Source organism: Primulina tabacum, chromosome 15, assembly GCF_025594145.1.
Source record: "Primulina tabacum isolate GXHZ01 chromosome 15, ASM2559414v2, whole genome shotgun sequence".
Lineage (NCBI taxonomy): Eukaryota > Viridiplantae > Streptophyta > Magnoliopsida > Lamiales > Gesneriaceae > Primulina > Primulina tabacum.
The window spans coordinates 28,769,260-28,787,427 of NC_134564.1; the positions used below are offsets into that span (position 1 = coordinate 28,769,260).

General features: G+C 36.9%; 1 pseudogene; it reads left to right on the forward strand.

Annotated features, from left to right (window-relative positions):
* The first annotated feature begins 988 nt into the window (after positions 1-988).
* On the forward strand, positions 989-15,069 carry LOC142527347 (AT-hook motif nuclear-localized protein 5-like; annotated as a pseudogene).
* The last annotated feature ends 3,099 nt before the right edge of the window (positions 15,070-18,168 follow it).

The window sequence follows — 18,168 nt, forward strand, 5'->3', positions numbered from 1 at the left end:
TGAAGGGGCTGCCATGATTAGGGAATGTTTAAAGGGTGTTTTTACACGATTTATAGAGTCCTAGAAAGCACGAAAACGCTGCAGACGTGAATTGATCAAGTTGGAACCGAAATTGAAACGTTTTTTTTTTATCATAGGGCTCGGTTTAAGGGATATACATGCATGGCTTGGCTCGGTTGCCACCAGGGCTGGGCTAAGGACATGCTTGGGTCAGGAAAGGAGTCCTAGCCACGCTAGGACCCGAGAGGAGTGGTTGGGAAGGAGTCCTAGCTGGGAAGGAGTCATAGCAATCTAGGACTCCACCCGCGTGAGGTTGCACGCAAGAGCACCTGTTGCGCTTGGGTTTGTGGCTCGGCTAGGGGACTTAAGGCTGGGTTAGGCTAGGTCCTTAGGGTCCTAAGAGGGTGCACAAGGGTCTGGGTGACTGGCTCGGTGGTTAGGGTCTTAGCAACAAAACGAAGAGTCCTAGTCTATTAAGGAGTCTTGGCCGTGGCTTGCTGCTGTTGTGGGAGGCTGCGGTTCGAGCTTGGGGTCAAGTCCTAGGGGTGCTAAGGGTTCACGAGGGTCTAGGGGAGGGCTGGTTCGAAGTTGGCTCGGGCTGGCTCGAGCATGGCTTGGTGAAAAAAGAATCTCACGGGTCGTATTTTGTGAGACGAATATCTTATTTGGGTAATTCATTAAAAAATATTACTTTATATGCTAAGAGTATTACTTTTTATTCTGAATATCAATAGGAACACCAAACTAAGTACCAAAACATGTCTTTTTCAACAAAATGCAGTGCTATATATATTAATTATTATGTTTCACATTATTATATTTGGAAAGTGTGATAAGATACTTTATTATTATTATTTTATATTTTGGAAAGTGTATTTAAATAGTTTTGTTATTCTTTATTTTAAAAAAATAAAATATCCTATCACACTTTTTCAAATATAATAATGTGAAACATAAAATAATTAATAAGTAGCGCTGCGTTTTGTTGAAAAAGACATGTTCTTTGGTGCACCCAACTGTCTCCCAATGGTCTCAAAGTCCACGGAGTCAGAATTCTTGCAACATGAACACCTGCAAACTCCAATGATTCATTGCTTAAGTCTAAAGGTAACTTTTGCCTTCGTTCTTCCCCCTCTCTTTTTTCCTCGCACTGTCCAAGTTTAGGGTTTCATTTGTTTCTTGTTTGAGGGGGTTGAGTATGGCAGAGCAACAAGTTTGAGTGGTTATGAAGTAAGTTTCTGCATTTCTGATAATAAGCTTTGATGATGCGGTTCCTTTGAGATTCGTTGTGTCAAAATATTCAGACTTTCAGTCTCTTTCTTTAAATTTTGTTCTTTGTGAGTGTTGGAGCTTGAGCTTTCATTTTTTTTGCTTTTTTCGTGTGATTCTTGGAAAATCCATGTAAAAAAAATCGATAGAAATACAACATTCTCTAATTCCGGTTTCCTGCTTTTCCTGGGATTTTTGTGAAGTTTTTTTCCTCAACTTTCGTGGGTCTGTTTCATATTTCAGGTTAAGACTGAAAAGTTGCAAGGTACGTGTTGGTTTTCAAGGTGAAATCATCTTAAAAAACACCGATTCTTAGTGTTCTTTCAACCAACTTAATGCATGGAAGTTAGAGAAGGTATGACATTACCTGGGTCGGCTCCATATTATTTTAATAATGGAAGAGGTGGGATTAGTTGGTCAGGTAATTCAGGGCATAATTCTAATGTTCATACTGCAATTGGGAGTTCATCCACAGCAAAGACTCCTGTATTACACGCCCAACCTGTTTTCAAGAATCTTTCAAATACCAATGTTCCAAGTGTAGGCTTTAGTGGTGGTTCGGTAAGTGGTTCAGCCTTTAATATTGGAAATCCGTCACCCAATTTTCCTCATGGAATGGACATGGTTAGAGCGTCTAGTGTGTCTCAAGGGAGTGACCCAGTTAAGAAAAAGAGGGGTAGACCTCGGAAATATGGCCCCGATGAAGCTAATATGTCTTTAAAATTGTCTTCTCTATCTGCCTCCACGCGGTCCTTCGGAGCGATGACCTCGGCGGAAAGACCACGGAGAGGACGGCCACGCGGGACTGGGTGGAAGCAGCAGCTTGCTCCACTCGGTGAGTTATAATTGGTGTTGATTATGATTTTAAATTCTGTATGAATTGTTATGTTTGCTTAAGTTGATGGATTATAATTGTTTTAACTGAGACAATGCATTAGATAAGTTGATGCATACTATGTTAATGGTGTTACAAGGGTGGTTCTTGATACTAGTGGTGGCTTCAAAAACTGATCAAGTTAAAATCAGTAATAAAAATGGGTTTGTAGGATGCTGATCTGGTGGTCAAGTAACTTACATACGAAATTTAACCTGACATTTTTTGTTGATTTGAACAGTTAGATGTAAATGATATTAGTGTTATAGCTAGTTTTTAAATTGTGTTGTTCATTGCTTTCTAATTTTCTTGTTAATGCTGGAAGAAATTACGCTCGTTCGAGGGTTTGGGGAATGCGGTGGAAGCTTTAAGCGGTTTTCTCAGTGGTCCTGTTGGTTTCATTTATGTGCTTGCTTGATCTCTGTATACACTATTTAAATTGCAATCATCTGTTTGTTACGTATTGATTACATTTCCATCCCTCCTAACAGTATTTAATTTGCAATGATATGTTTGTTGTGCTTTGATTTCATTCCGTCCCTCCCTCCATTCTCTCACCTCAAACACACCAGAATATAAAGTTACTATTATGGACGTGTAAACAAAAGAAAGCATAGTCGTAAAGGGAGAAAAAAAATCTTGGAATTGCTTCTCTCTTGAAGGTCTTGAGTTTGATGTGAATCTATAATTTGTCTGCCAGTAACACTGTAAATTGAGATTTACTTTTTTTTACCTTCGTTGACCAAAATCTTGGTAATTTTCGACCAGGTGACTGGATGAACAGCTCAGCTGGACTAGCTTTTACACCACACATATTGAGTATTGCTATTGGAGAGGTATTGGTTTTTTACTAAACAAATAAAATCTGATTTAAATGTCCTTGAAAGAAAAGAGGCGCTAAATATTTAGCAATGGCATGATTTTGGTGTACTCGTAGTCGATTTTCCTCCTGTATGATTACCTGAATTCTCTGCTACGTTGCTAAAGTTTTTCCATTTTATCTGGATGATAGACCTCGTATGCACCAAATTTTTTAATCTGGAAAATTTTCATATTTATGTGATGTTTATTTGCAATGACAAATTTGGATCCTTTGTCATTTGGAGTGGAAAGAGATGTAGTCAGTGCTGTTCTCTGCAGGATATTGCAGCAAAAATATTGGCATTTGCCCAACAAAGGCCTAGAGCTTTATGCATCTTGTCAGCAAATGGATCGGTTTCTCTAGCAACTCTACGCCAACCTACAGCTTCTGGTGACACTGTCACATATGAGGTTTGGGCACTCATCTCATCATTTTTCCATTTGGCTTAAATTTTAAAATCTATGGAAATTGGCCTTGTATTCAAATTTGGTTGTGCTGAAGCCTAAATCTCATTCACATTGAAGTAAACTTGAATTTGATCACAGTTGTCAAAACGGGCTGGCCGGGAGGCTTTACGTCAAGGTGGGTTGTGTTGGCAATTTACTTTTGGAGGGCCGCCCAGTCCTGCTAAATTTAACATAAAATTTGCTAGGCCTACACCCATATAAAATAGCTGGGTTGGGTTGATAATTGTTCAACCCGTCAAAATGGTGGTTTGCTCCAGGTTGCGTGCCAGCACACCTCTCTAGCCCATTTTGATATGTTTATATTTGATTACTACGCAGTGTGATATATCTTCTAATTTAATGATCCCAACTAGTTTTTCCACTTCTGTTCGTCCAACAGAACCTATCATTTGTTCAATATGAAATTTACTGATATAATATTTTATTTGGCACTTCTACCTTGACAGAAACATATCCGTGTCATAATTGAAGTAGAAACAACCTTTCCTAAATATGGATTACTTACTCAAATAAGGCTGGTGTCGGCATCATTTATTTGCTTCTTGACTTCTTTTCATGTCTTGTAAAAGACGTAAAAAATAAATCATGCAGAATTGCGAATCAAAATTTGAGTGGTTGCAGTTTAACATGTTACAACAAATCAGTTTCAAGATAAATTTGTGCATGAATTGCTCAATCTTCTCAAATCTTCCTGAGCATTTCGTAAGGCTTAAAATTTTTCTGTAAGCCACTGGATATTTTGTTTCATCTTTTGAAGGGAATTAACGTGGACATATTTTACTGTATCTAGGGTCGGTTCGAGATATTATGCTTGTCTGGTTCCTATTTGGTTGCTGAAAGTGGCAGTCCTCGAAATAGGACTGGTGGTATAAGTATTTCAGTTTATGGTCCTGATGGGCATGTGATGGGAGGTGCAATTGGCTGGTAGGCTCATTGCAGCAAGCCTGGTACAGGTAAATACTTCTGCTTGGTCTAGCCTTTTATTTCAGGGACTTAATTTTCAGTTTGGCCACTTTGTTGCTTGATATTTAACCCTGACTCCCTGAGTTCCTTGAAAAGTTGTTTTTCCTTTAAATCCATGAAGTAAATTTTATAGATCAAAAGCTTCAATGCACAATATGCTGCCCGTACTCAGGTATACAAGTCTGGATAATTATATCTGCGATGGAATCAACATCCAGGAAATGACGTTATGAACAATGGATCCGTGTAACTTAACCTTAAACAATAAACTATTCAAACTAGTATCAACACTTTGACCAATTTCTTATTACGTGCTCTCTGAGTGAAATACATCGTGCCAGACATAGCAAGATGGCGAGCACACATGATTGTAGAAGTGTCGAAAAGCCTTCTTGAACTATTTCAATGTACTCCTTAAATTCAGCACTGACACCAAAAAGTGCACAATGTTTATTGACAGAGTTCCTTAAAATGCATAACTTGTTTTTGCATTGATGGATATGGATTTCGGGAAGGGGTTGAAGTTAAGTATTTGAAATTATTCTAATTTTGGGAGTATTTCAAATCTATGACAGCTGTGATAGAATTTAAGTTAGTGAAACGAACGTGAATCTGAAATTTTTACTTAAATTCCTTTAACTTACCATATATTTTAAGAATATCTGCATCAAAATGATGTAAGCAGGCCTCACAATTTTCATATTAACTTAAACTTTTAACGTGAACACAAAAATATTAGTTGACTGATTTTAGATCTATACATTCCTTAACCTAATGTTGGTTGTCGTATTTAACATAAAAAAGGAAGGCACAAAGAATGAGACAACTTTTTCCTGATGTTGAATTACCAAATTTGAATGTAGATATACTACATAACAACCGTACTGTTGTCAAAATAAGAATAAAGATCCTTCTCATGAACTTGTTAATCTTTTCCCATTTAGATTTTGAACTAAATTTGACAGGACTAGTAGTCAATAAGAATATTGATTCACTCCTTTTTCTTAGCTAAAAGTACTTTCAACTACACCACATTATCTTTCATTAGTTTTAAAATTATTTTAAGCACTCTGGTGTTAGTAAATATTACTATACCCCTGTTCATCGATGCAGGCATCTCATCACTTGCTTCAAAATCCTGAAAGGAAATAACCATCATAATTAAAGCTAATCAAAGACTTTTTCCCGAATGCCTCAAGTCTACGGTCATGCTTGAATTTGTGCAAAAACTAGAATCTCTCTCACCCCAAAAACTTTACTATGTTGGTTTGGTTTAAATCATGTCTAGTGAAAGATTATTAAGCTTTTTTTTGGTTAAGATTTGTTATTGGTTTCAAACTGGTTATAATCAAAATCCATCATCACATCTTGACTAGATTTCATTTTGGCTAAAACATGCATGCCTCTATAAAATGTTTTCCCAATCTCCTTTCTTTTGATTCTTTTTCTGTTGAATGCTATGATATTTTGTATATCTTTAGGGTTGTTCCTTTGGAAATGTTTGTAGTCATGCTCTATCTTAGGGAGTATTTGTGGGGACCCGGACGCTAATTCGATTCTTAATCATCTTTGGGACTAATTACTCAATTATAATAAACAGGGTCTAAATTTATACACTATTACATGCGGAACGTAATGGCATTCATCTATTATACATATCAGTATAAATTAAGGTACGAATCCTGTACAGCATACATTTATTCAAACTAAGGTTTAACAACTAAACATCAAGTGTCCAAATCCTATTTCTAATCAAAGTCCGTTGTCTCCACTCTAATCACGATCTCTCTTCATCTCCTTGACCCTGAACCTGTCCCACCCTGTTGTCATGCACACATACAAACAAGACAACAGCCGGATAACTCCGGTGAGAATTATATTCCCAGTATAAATCAACGAAACATGCATTTCATATAACAGATATAAAAGCATGAATCATATATTCATAACATGTATCGCAATCAGAACATGAATCAATATCAAACTATAAATCATACTCTGAACATGTACCACAATCGGGAACACGAACTAGTAATACTATATTAATTCCTAAGAACATAATCCATATAAAACTGTCAATCAGACTCGTGACTCCACATTTAAGATTAGACTCATTCCTAGTCTAGGGATCCCGGTTTCCAGACGTTGGCATTCCATATCGATCACCAGTAATAGAAGAAACTCCAATTCTATCCACATCGATATAGTATCGATTACCATTAATAGAAGAAATTCCAATTTTATCCACATCGACTGCCAATCGTCCGGTGACCTATACGTGATAGACATTGGCACTTTCGCCAATTTACTATCTTGTGACATCGTGCAATGTGCCCGTGGCGATCTCGCCACTATCAGGTACTTCTGTCACAAGATCACTCGATTAATACTTGCTTTCTATACATTCATAGAACAAGCATATCCAGTCAAATCAATGAACATAATAATAAGAAGTATGTGATTTAGGGAAACTCAAGTATATCATACTATACTCGAGTCGATCTCTCGATACCACATTGACTTATACCTTTCTCTTCTCGGTCTGACGAAGACGAAGCCTCAAACTCAACTCTGTCCATCTTCAGTCCGACTCTGTCGAAGTCTTGGACTCACTGCCTATCTATATCAATCTGGCAATAACAATATCGAATATACTGTATTAATGTATAACTCAATTCAAGACCTAATCTGATCGATATCACGACACCATAATACAATCTCAATCAATACTGAATCTGATCAATATCAATTCACTGATGTTTCGACGGCATAATAATACAACCTCGATAACCCCGTCAACTTCAACATTACAGATATAATAATACGGCTCATAATCAATATCAGATAAAATCAGAACCTAATCGAATTCGGTTTCAACGGCATAACGGTATCATATAAATATACCACGCAATATAAATCAACAGATATCAATTCCTGTAACTCATACTCGATAACAATACAAATTTGATATCAAATCTCAGTCAATTCAACTCTGAAAATCATAATAATTCTATACGGTATCTGTTCTTCAATCCGGTCTCGATTATGTAATGTCTACTATACCAAAAACAGTATATATGAATCATATTCGATTCCTTCACTATCATATTTTCGAAATATATCCAAACGTAATAAAACTTACGTCCTGTTGTAGCTGGCGTCGATAGGAACACGATACTGAAGTCAGATCTAAATTCAGACGGACGGATCGTTCGTAATTCAATTCCTAAACTCAGAACTTCAAAGCATTCCCTGAATTTCGTTTTCTTTCTGATAATATGAAGGCAAGAATATATATATATATATATATATCGTGCATGCCTTAGAAAACGTGGCTCATTCTTCACGATGCACGTCTCGCGCATATGCGCGTACATCACTCGCGCATATGCGCGAGACCTACGGGTCTCCGCAATAATCATCTCAGCATCTCGCGCATATGCGCGAGACTTACGGTCTCGGTACATTACTTTCTCGACAGCACGCGCATATGCGCGCACCTCATCCGCGCATATGCGCGAGACCTACTATCTCGATGCATAACCCCTCGTGCATATGCGCGCCTCCACGCCGCGCATGTGCGCCGAACTCTCTGGAATTCTTACTTGTGCTACTGATCACCTCGCGCATATGCACGCTCATCTTCGCGCATATGCGCCCCATGTTCGGTCCTGTACCATGGCTTCCGCACAGCTCGCGCATATGCGCGCCTACTCCTCGCGCATATGCGCGAGACCTCCTGGTCACGCACACCAAATCAACATTCCAACAACTCAATATCTAATTCCGGAGTGCCCCGTCTATAACCACATCAATTATCACCAAATCATTTCAGATTACGGAAATCAAATTCTCGGGCCTTACATTTCTCCCCCCTAAGATCCGATTTCGTCCTCGAAATCACAAGCGATCAGATCCTATTACAGGTAATCATATCATATCAGGAAGAAATGTATCACGGAAGTTAATCGTAAAACTCACCGTAAGGAAACAATTTTTTGAATCTTTATCTTATCTCAGATTCTGTCTTCCAAATAGCTTCCTTGATATTCTAACCACTCTACTGAACTTTCACCAATAGAATAGTCTTCATTCTGAATTATCTTTCTTTTACTGATTCTGATTTCACTTTGGAATAATACTTCAAGACATATAATATCATAATATAATTTGAAGTAACTCTAATAAAATCAATCTCAAATATTGGTTATACAACATTCGTATATCCAATCACGAGCTCATAACACGTCAACATTAACAGCTATTATCAAATCTGTTTATTCTGAGCTGTCTTCATTTCTCCTAAATAAGCTTCACTTTTCAGTTACATCTTTAATCATATTAGGTCCAATCTCAGGAATCTCAGAGATATTATCTCGGTAAAGAGGAAATCTGCACTTCCTTCCGTACAACACTGCAAACGGTATCTCCTCAATACTCGTCTGATAGCTGTTATGGTACGAAAACTCACAATCGTGGCAATGAATTCTGCCAACTAGTGCTAAAATCCAGCACTACAACTCTAAGCATATCCTCCCATGTCCGGATAATCCACTCTGACTGTCCGTCAGTCGGTGGATGATATGCGGTACTCAACATAATTTCGTACCGAGAGCTCACTATAACTCTGTCAAGAGTGCGGATGAACCGAAAATCACGGTCTAAAACACTCGACTTCAGTATTTCATGCAGTCTGATCACCTCTTGAACATAGCTCTCTGCCATCAGATCATATCTGTACGTCATTTAGTACTAAATAACACATGTGGATTCAGTCAGTCTATCAATTATGATCCAAATCGCATCACCACCTCGGGAGGATCTCAGTAAGTTCGTTACCAAAAACCATGGAAATGTACTCCCATTTCCATTCAGGAATAAACAGACTCTGTCACAATCCCCCTGGTTTCTGTCTTTCGGTATTTACCTGCTGGCAATTCAGACGTTTCGATACCAATTCAGCAATATCTGATTTCATCTGTGATTCTCGAAATCTGTCTTTTCATATCACTGTATATTTCTGCCATCAAGATGAATACTGAATCGACTGCTATGCGCTTCTAACCATATCTGCTGTTTCAACTCTGAACCTCTGGCACAACAATACGATTATTAATACAAATATACTGTCACAACCTGTTACTCTGATTGATACCCTACTCTGACTGTCGATATCGAATTCTGAACATTATGATCAACTTCCTGAACTGCTTTAATTTTCAAAATCAGCTCTGGTCTGGCCTGTACAATATAAATTATTCCCGGTCTACTATCTGTTTCAAAACACGGATTCAGAACAACAGCAATATTCAATCAGATTCGAACATAACTCATCGATACTGATCTGCTAAATTCAGAAAACTGTAACTTCTGACAATACTATCGATCTCGGCTAACTGATCACGTCTGCAACGCTGTTCAGATTAACCCTTATACCATCTTCGGATATACTGTGCCCCAACAAAACAATCTGTCTCAGCTGAGCTCACATTTCGGCATCAATTTCTCTGTTTTCAAAGTACTCAACACAAATCTCAGATAAACAGTACAATCAATCAGGTTTTTCAAATATATCAGAATGTCATCAATAGAATAATCCCAAAACCATCAAAATAGTTCGGAACTCATCAATATTCAAACTGCTCTTTCAATACAATCAGTATTATCTTATCCAGTATTTCAAATATAAAAACTATACATGATAAGCATTCAATTTAATGCTGAAGTCGATCTCTCTGACTGAAGGCAAATCCGGAATCTCATCTGGGAATAATAGCAACTCCCATATAATTGGCAAATTAGCCAATATTAGGCTCGATTTCAGTAAATCCACTGAATAGATAAGGAATCTCTCCGCTCCTTTTCTACAATAATCGAGTCATCAACATCGTTTATATTCAAGGAATTCTACATCTAGAATCCTTACCCTAATACTTCTATTCATCAATCATATCTGTCTGAATCTCACATCTTCTGGAAATAATCAACGGTGGCTCTGTACTTGGTCCACATATCAATACTGATAATATAGTCAAACTCAGACAACCCAAGTATCATATAATCTAACTCAATCTCATATCTGTCATACTGTAGCATACCATGTCTAACAGATATTGCTAATACAAAACCTCTCCAAACAGAAAAGAGATCGATACTACAGCATATAATAACTCAATACTCAAAGCATATATCAATGCAATTCATTCAAAGATAATCGTATGGAATGCATTAGTATCTATCAATACATATGCAAATTATCAATACAGGAAATAATTACCTGCCACTACTTCGTCAGGTGTGTCCCGGCCTTGGTTGTGATTGGGGAGTCGTCGGTGGTTGGAAGGAGTGAACACCCGGTGATTGTCTATCAGGCGGTTCCACTGATACAGATGGTTCTGCTCCTGGGATCTTCGGGAATCTCTCAGTGGACATACTCTAGCAAAATGTCCTGGCTGACGACAGATGTGGCAACTTCCAGACACACCTCGGCATTGCTCTGTGGAATGTCTTCCTCCACAAGTGCTACAATAAACTCCTGTATAACTTGGGCTAGAAGTACTGGAGCTAGATGCACCACTCCCTAGCTTATTAAACTGCTTCTTGCGAGCTTTCAGGAAATCTTCCTTTCCCTTACTACTTCTGCCACTATCAAATCTAGATGGTGCTGGCAGGAATTGAGTTGGAGGTTGTCGTTGGTTCTGGGGTTGTGCAACATACGACATTCCTCGTTGTTGTATCAAATTTGCCTCCGCTCTCTTTGCCCAGTTCAAGGCGTCAGCAAAATACTGGGGTTGTTCCACATTCACCAATGCAGATATCTCAGGATTCAATCCACTGATGAACTGATCAACTACAGCTTTATCATTTCCAGCCACATTAGGAACAAATCGTAGTAAGGTAGAAAATTTTGTCACATATTCTTCAATATTCCACTGGCCCTGTTTCAAGTTGGCAAATTCTATACTCTTATCTTGTCGGTACGATACTGGGAGAAATATTTTATGAAACTCAGCTTTAAAGATTTTCCACGTAATCACGGTACCATGCTGTTCTAGGGCTTCTTTGGTTGCAACCCACCAATTTTTTGCGACCTCGTGTAACTGGTGCCCAATCAGTCTAATTCGGCGCTCATCGGGGTAATCAAGTGAATTAAACAGCACTTCAATATCATTCAGCCAACTCTCACAGTCATCAGACGTCTCAGTACCCTTCAGAATCGGCAGTTGAAATAACTGAAACCTCTTCAACATTATTTCCATCGGAGTTTCTGACACATCCATCTGATAACTCGAAGTACTATCCGGTTCTCGAATTCTTCGAGGAGGTATATCTGATTACCAAAAGAATTAGTAACCAAATACAACAAACCTGTTTCAGTCATTCTCTGATCATCTTACTGCTGATCGGGAATCAGTTCTGATTCATTCTCAAATAATACATGTAATTAATCAAATCAGATAATCAAGTAACATGTATTTCAAAGCAGTAAATCATAAGATCATGCTAGCAATCAAAAGCAAGGAAAGAAAACTCAATCTACCCCGCTCACTAACTTCTATCTTAGTCTAAGGTAACCTACAATTCTGGAACCTACTGCTCTGATACCACCTGTTGTGGGGACCCGGACGCTAATTCGATTCTTAATCATCTTTGGGACTAATTACTCAATTATAATAAACAGGGTCTAAATTTTTTTTTTAACATACACTATTACATGCGGAACGTAATGGCATTCATCTATTATACATATCAGTATAAATTAAGGTACGAGTCCTGTACAGCATACATTTATTCAAACTAAGGTTTAACAACTAAACATCAAGTGTCCAAATCCTATCTCTAATCAAAGTCCGTAGTCTCCACTCTAATCACGATCTCTCTTCATCTCCTTGACCCTGAACCTGTCCCACCTGTTGTCATGCACACATACAAACAAGACAACAGCCGGATAACTCCGGTGAGAATTATATTCCCAGTATAAATCAACGAAACATGCATTTCATATAACAGATATAAAAGCATGAAGCATATATTCATAACATGTATCGCAATCAGAACATGAATCAATATCAAACTATAAATCATACTCTGAACATGTACCACAATCGGGAACACGAACTAGTAATACTATATTAATTCCTAAGAACATAATCCATATAAAACTGTCAATCAGACTCGTGACTCCACATTTAAGACTAGACTCATTCCTAGTCTAGGGATCCTGGTTTCAGACGTTGGCATTCCATATCGATCACCAGTAATAGAAGAAACTCCAATTCTATCCACATCGATATGATATCGATCACCAGTAATAGAAGAAATTCCAATTCTATCCACATCGACTCCTAATCGTCCGGTGACCTATACGTGATAGACATTGGCACTTTCGCCAATTTACTATCTTGTGACATCGTGCAATGTGCCCGTGGCGATCCCGCCACTATCAGGTACTTCTGTCACAAGATCACTCGATTAATACCTGCTTTCTATACATTCATAGTACAAGCATATCCAGTCAAATCAATGAACATAATAATAAGAAGTATGTGATTTAGGGAAACTCAAGTATATCATACTATACTCGAGTCGATCTCTCGATACCACATTGACTTATACCTTTCTCTTCTCGGTCTGACGAAGACGAAGCCTCAAACTCAACTCTGTCCATCTTCAGTCCGACTCTGTCGAAGTCTTGGACTCACTGCCTATCTATATCAATCTGGCAATAACAATATCGAATATACTGTATTAATGTATAACTCAATTAAGACCTAATCTGATCGATATCACGACACCATAATACAATCTCAATCAATACTGAATCTGATCAATATCAATTCACTGATGTTTCGACGGCATAATAATACAACCTCGATAACCCCGTCAACTTCAACATTACAGATATAATAATACGGCTCATAATCAATATCAGATAAAATCAGAACCTAATCGAATTCGGTTTCAACGGCATAACGGTATCATATAAATATACCACGCAATATAAATCAACAGATATCAATTCCTGTAACTCATACTCGATAACAATACAAATCTGATATCAAATCTCAGTCAATTCAACTCTGAAAATCATAATAATTCTATACGGTATCTGTTCTTCAATCCGGTCTCGATTATGTAATGTCTACTATACCAAGAACAGTATATATGAATCATATTCGATTCCTTCACTATCATATTTTCGAAATATATCCAAACGTAATAAAACTTACGTCCTGTTGTAGCTGGTGTCGATAGGAACACGATACTGAAGTCGGATCTAAATTCAGACGGACGGATCGTTCGTAATTCAATTCCTAAACTCAGAATTTCAAAGCATTCCCTGAATTTCGTTTTCTTTCTGATAATATGAAGGCAAGTGTGTATATGTGTATATATATATATATATATATATATATCGTGCATGCCGTAGAAAACGTGGCTCATTCTTCATGATGCACGTCTCGCGCATATGCGCGTACATCACTCGCGCCTATGCGCGAGAAAACGTGGCTCATTCTTCATGATGCACGTCTCGCGCATATGCGCGTACATCACTCGCGCATATGCGCGAGACCTACGGGTCTCCGCAATAATCATCTCAGCATCTCGCGCATATGCGCGCACACCGCTCGCGCATATGCGCGAGACTTACAGTCTCGGTACATTACCTTCTCGACAGCACGCGCATATGCGCGCACCTCATCCGCGCATATGCGCGAGACCTACTGTCTCGATGCATAACCCCTCGCGCATATGCGCGCCTCCACGCCGCGCATGTGCGCCGAACTCTCTGGAATTCTTACTTGTGCTAATGTTCGGTCCAGTACCATGGCTTCCACACAGCTCGCGCATATGCGCGCCTACTCCTCGCGCATATGCGCGAGACCTCCTGGTCACGCACACCAAATCAACATTCCAACAACTCAATATCTAATTCCGGAGTGCCCCGTCTATAACCACATCAATTATCACAAAATCATTTCAGATTACGGAAATCAAATTCTCGGGCCTTATAGTATTAATGTTGTTTATTTGTGCCAAAGATTTACAAATATGCCGACATTAAATAGCCCTCAGATATTTATGGTACTCCTTTTTGTTTAAAAAGCTTACTGAAGTACCCCTATTGTGTAAAAACGGTTCTGTAGGTGGTTGCATGCAGTTTTGTGTATGGTGGTTCAAAGGGAAAAACGAAAGCCGAGTCTGAAACGAGGGAGGAAAATTTTCCGACCAACCAATCTACAGAGAAGTCAGCAGCACGGGACAAAGATGCTTCTGCTCAAAATCTTACTCCTAAAGCCTGGACAAGCATTTGGCCACCGGTTTCACGAGCAGGAGTTAAAAATCCAGGTATTGACCTAATGCATGCCTGATGAGTTTAAGCAGACATGGCAGCTGTTTGTACATATACGTCGCGAATGATGAGTTGATTATTTTATGGTGATCTCACTGTATGGTAGATGATCGAGGTTTGTTTGTATCGAAGTTTCCGTTGTTAGGTTGTTGTCCTAAAGTGGTAGGTAATTACGATCTTGAGCATAATTGGAGCTGTTGATTGATTATGTATTAGTAGGTTTATGTGTTTTCTTCACAAGAATGCTTGCTTTCTTGGTAAATTGGTGAAATTCTCTTCATTTATGTTGTAATCAGAAACCTGACAAATGTAGAAGTCTTAGATTGTGTAATTTTAACTTATGTGATTTTAAGTTTGGATGTTCAAGATTATGTCACTCATGAATTAAAAACAATATTTTTACAAGGAAATAAATTTGAAAGATAAATTTTGAAAGCTGTAGGAAATAAACCAACTGATGGAAAATAAAAATGGAAATATCGAATTAAAACTAAAAACTAAAAATTTGCATTTAGACCGAAATTGCATAGCTTTGTTCAGATGAAGTTGTTGATGTTGAGTGTTGCCCCTATTCTGCTTTGGTCTTTGCCTTTTGCCTTTTGCCTTTTATACGTGATTTAAATCGATGGTATAAGTGAATATTCTGAAAAATATCCTTTCTGAAATGATAAGATAAATATGAGTCTATGTAGCACTGGTATGATTCGAAATCTAAGTCAGAAGAAAATTTGAATGCTGTTTTGACCTTGATGCGGTAGGATGATAATTGTAAGCATCAGGCGTCGGGCCGGCGGCCACCGGTTGACTAGCGCCTAAGCGGTTTTTTGTTTTTAGCATATATCTCTATTTTTTCTTCTAATTCATGTTCACATTTTTTAAACATTTTATTTGTATCAGATTCAAATTCAAAATTTATGATATTAGTTTGAAGTATTAAATTATGATACATGGCATTTAAAAAAAATTATTAAAAAAAATGATAGTATGATATTAATGTATTCGACATATTAGGTGATGTGTTTTTAATTTTCTTTTTCTTTTTTTAAATCTGATTTTTTAAAAAATAAATGTTAAGCAATTATAATGATAAAATATAAAATATCATGCAGATATTTGAAACAGGGCAAAAACTTGTGTGAGACGGTCTCACGGATCGTATTTTGTGAGACGGATATCTTATTTGGGTCATCCATGAAAAAATATTACTTTTTATGCTAAGAGTATTACTTTTTATTGTGAATATCAGTAGGGTTGACCCGTCTCACAGATAAAGATTCGTGAGACTGTCTCACAAGAGACCTACTCTTAAAACGGAATCCAGATATTATAAAATCGTTTAAGATGAAAATCCACTCTTACAAAATTTGAGATACTTCTTTTTAAGATCATACAATGTTTTGGAAGTGAAGTTGATGGTGGAGAGTATACAAGAAAGATACATGGAATTCTATATTCTCTCTTATAAACTTGATTATAACCTTGTTATTTGGTCTTTTTTTTATAGGCATCTTCATTGATATTTTTGGAATATTGAATAGTGATTTGTGGTTGTTATGCTATCGTTATTTTTTTAAGCCATATATATATACACCGCACACATACATATATTTTATCTATTTACATTCGACTGTTTCCAAATACATGTCCGTCATCATCATAATCTAAATTAATTGAAATTTCCGAAGACTTTGATCTCGATGAAAGCTCTGGTATGAATTTTATCGAAATGGTTTGCATCTCATCATGAGTTTTTGTTACAGCGAGCACAGCTGTCATTTGAGATTTATGTGCAAAGAATTCTAGCTGTTGTGGTGTTTGGAATAATTCTGCAATATTCAATGGAATCCTTGTCGGAATATTTTTATGATTTGTAATCCAATTCTATACATTTGTCATTTAAAGATTGGGAGGAATTTTGAATTTGTTCCACCACTTTACTTTGAATCTTCTTCTGATCATGCGACTTTTTTTATCTAAATATTGAACCGTCCATGCAAGAACCCATGAAAGGTATAATTTTGTACAGAAAAGAGAGAGGGTTAAAATATTTTTTCTTCATCGAAAGGTTTGTACTGGATTTTGAATAGATTGAAATAGTTTTTTACTCAAAGTTTTAGAAATTCATAGGTCGAACTGAAGTATTCCCACCATGGAAACCATCAATTTGGAAATTGTTTGATATCACAAACTTTGGTATCAAAACAAAAAAAAATGTGCTTTTGGTTTTGGATGAAAATGAATTGTATCAAGCTTGATGATTATTCCAGTAGTTAAAGGGGTTTCGAAGAACGGTGTTTCTTTATATTTTTTTGGGAAATATGGGATTTGGATAAGTCAAATCCTTAATCAGTTGGAGCAATGACTTTAAAATCTTACAAATGGAATATGCTGGATCTCCATGTTTTGCTTCAAGGACGAAATTTTTAAAATTTGCATATTCGGTGATATCAATAATGGTTTGATAAAAGTAAGGGATTTTGTTTATATCCCATGGTTTATAGGATTGTTCTTTTCCAATGTAATTTTGAAGAGTTTGAAACAGGTCTTGATCATGGAATCATTTTTCAATATTTATAATTTTATGTCATTGAGGTTTTTCAAAACATTTTGGGAAAGATTTTGGAGAAATTTGAGTCAAAGAAAGCTAAGAATTCGAAGATTGTTTTTGTGAAATTTTTGAGGAATCATTTTGATTTTGGTATTGCCCGGAAAGTATTTGAAACGTGGATTGATTTTGAGGATTTTTCATCGGAATTTTCTTTTTATTGGACTTTACTAATACTTTTTCGAATTCTGATGCTTCAAGAATTTGGAATCTGGTTTCAAGATCATGATTTTCTTGTTTGGGCATTCGATGTTTTGACCGAGTTGTATCTTTAAGTTCTTCTTTGATAGAGTAGGTCTCTTGTGAGACGATCTCACGAATATTTATCTGTGAGACGGGTCAACCCTATCAATATTCATAATAAAAAGAAATACTCTTAGCAAAAAAAGTAATACTTTTTCATGGATGATCCAAATAAGATATCCGTCTCACAAAATACGATTCGTGAAACCGTCTCACATAAGTACCAACTTTTTGGTTTCATTTAATCAAATATGATTTTGGGTAGATTTTTTGTCTTTATCCTTTTTAGGTGCTATTGACTCTATTTTGAAAGATTATGGAGTAAAAAAATATGTGTGGAATTTTTATCTACTTTGATAAATTTAATATCAAAATAAATTGCTTGTTTTCGTGCAAAAATTTATTTTCATGTAAGATCTTGAACATGTTTTTGTAGAATTTCTTTCGCATTTTCGCAAACTATTCTAAATAAAATCATAATTAGTCACTTTGGAATTTTTGGTTACATAAAAAATACTCTGAATTTCTTTT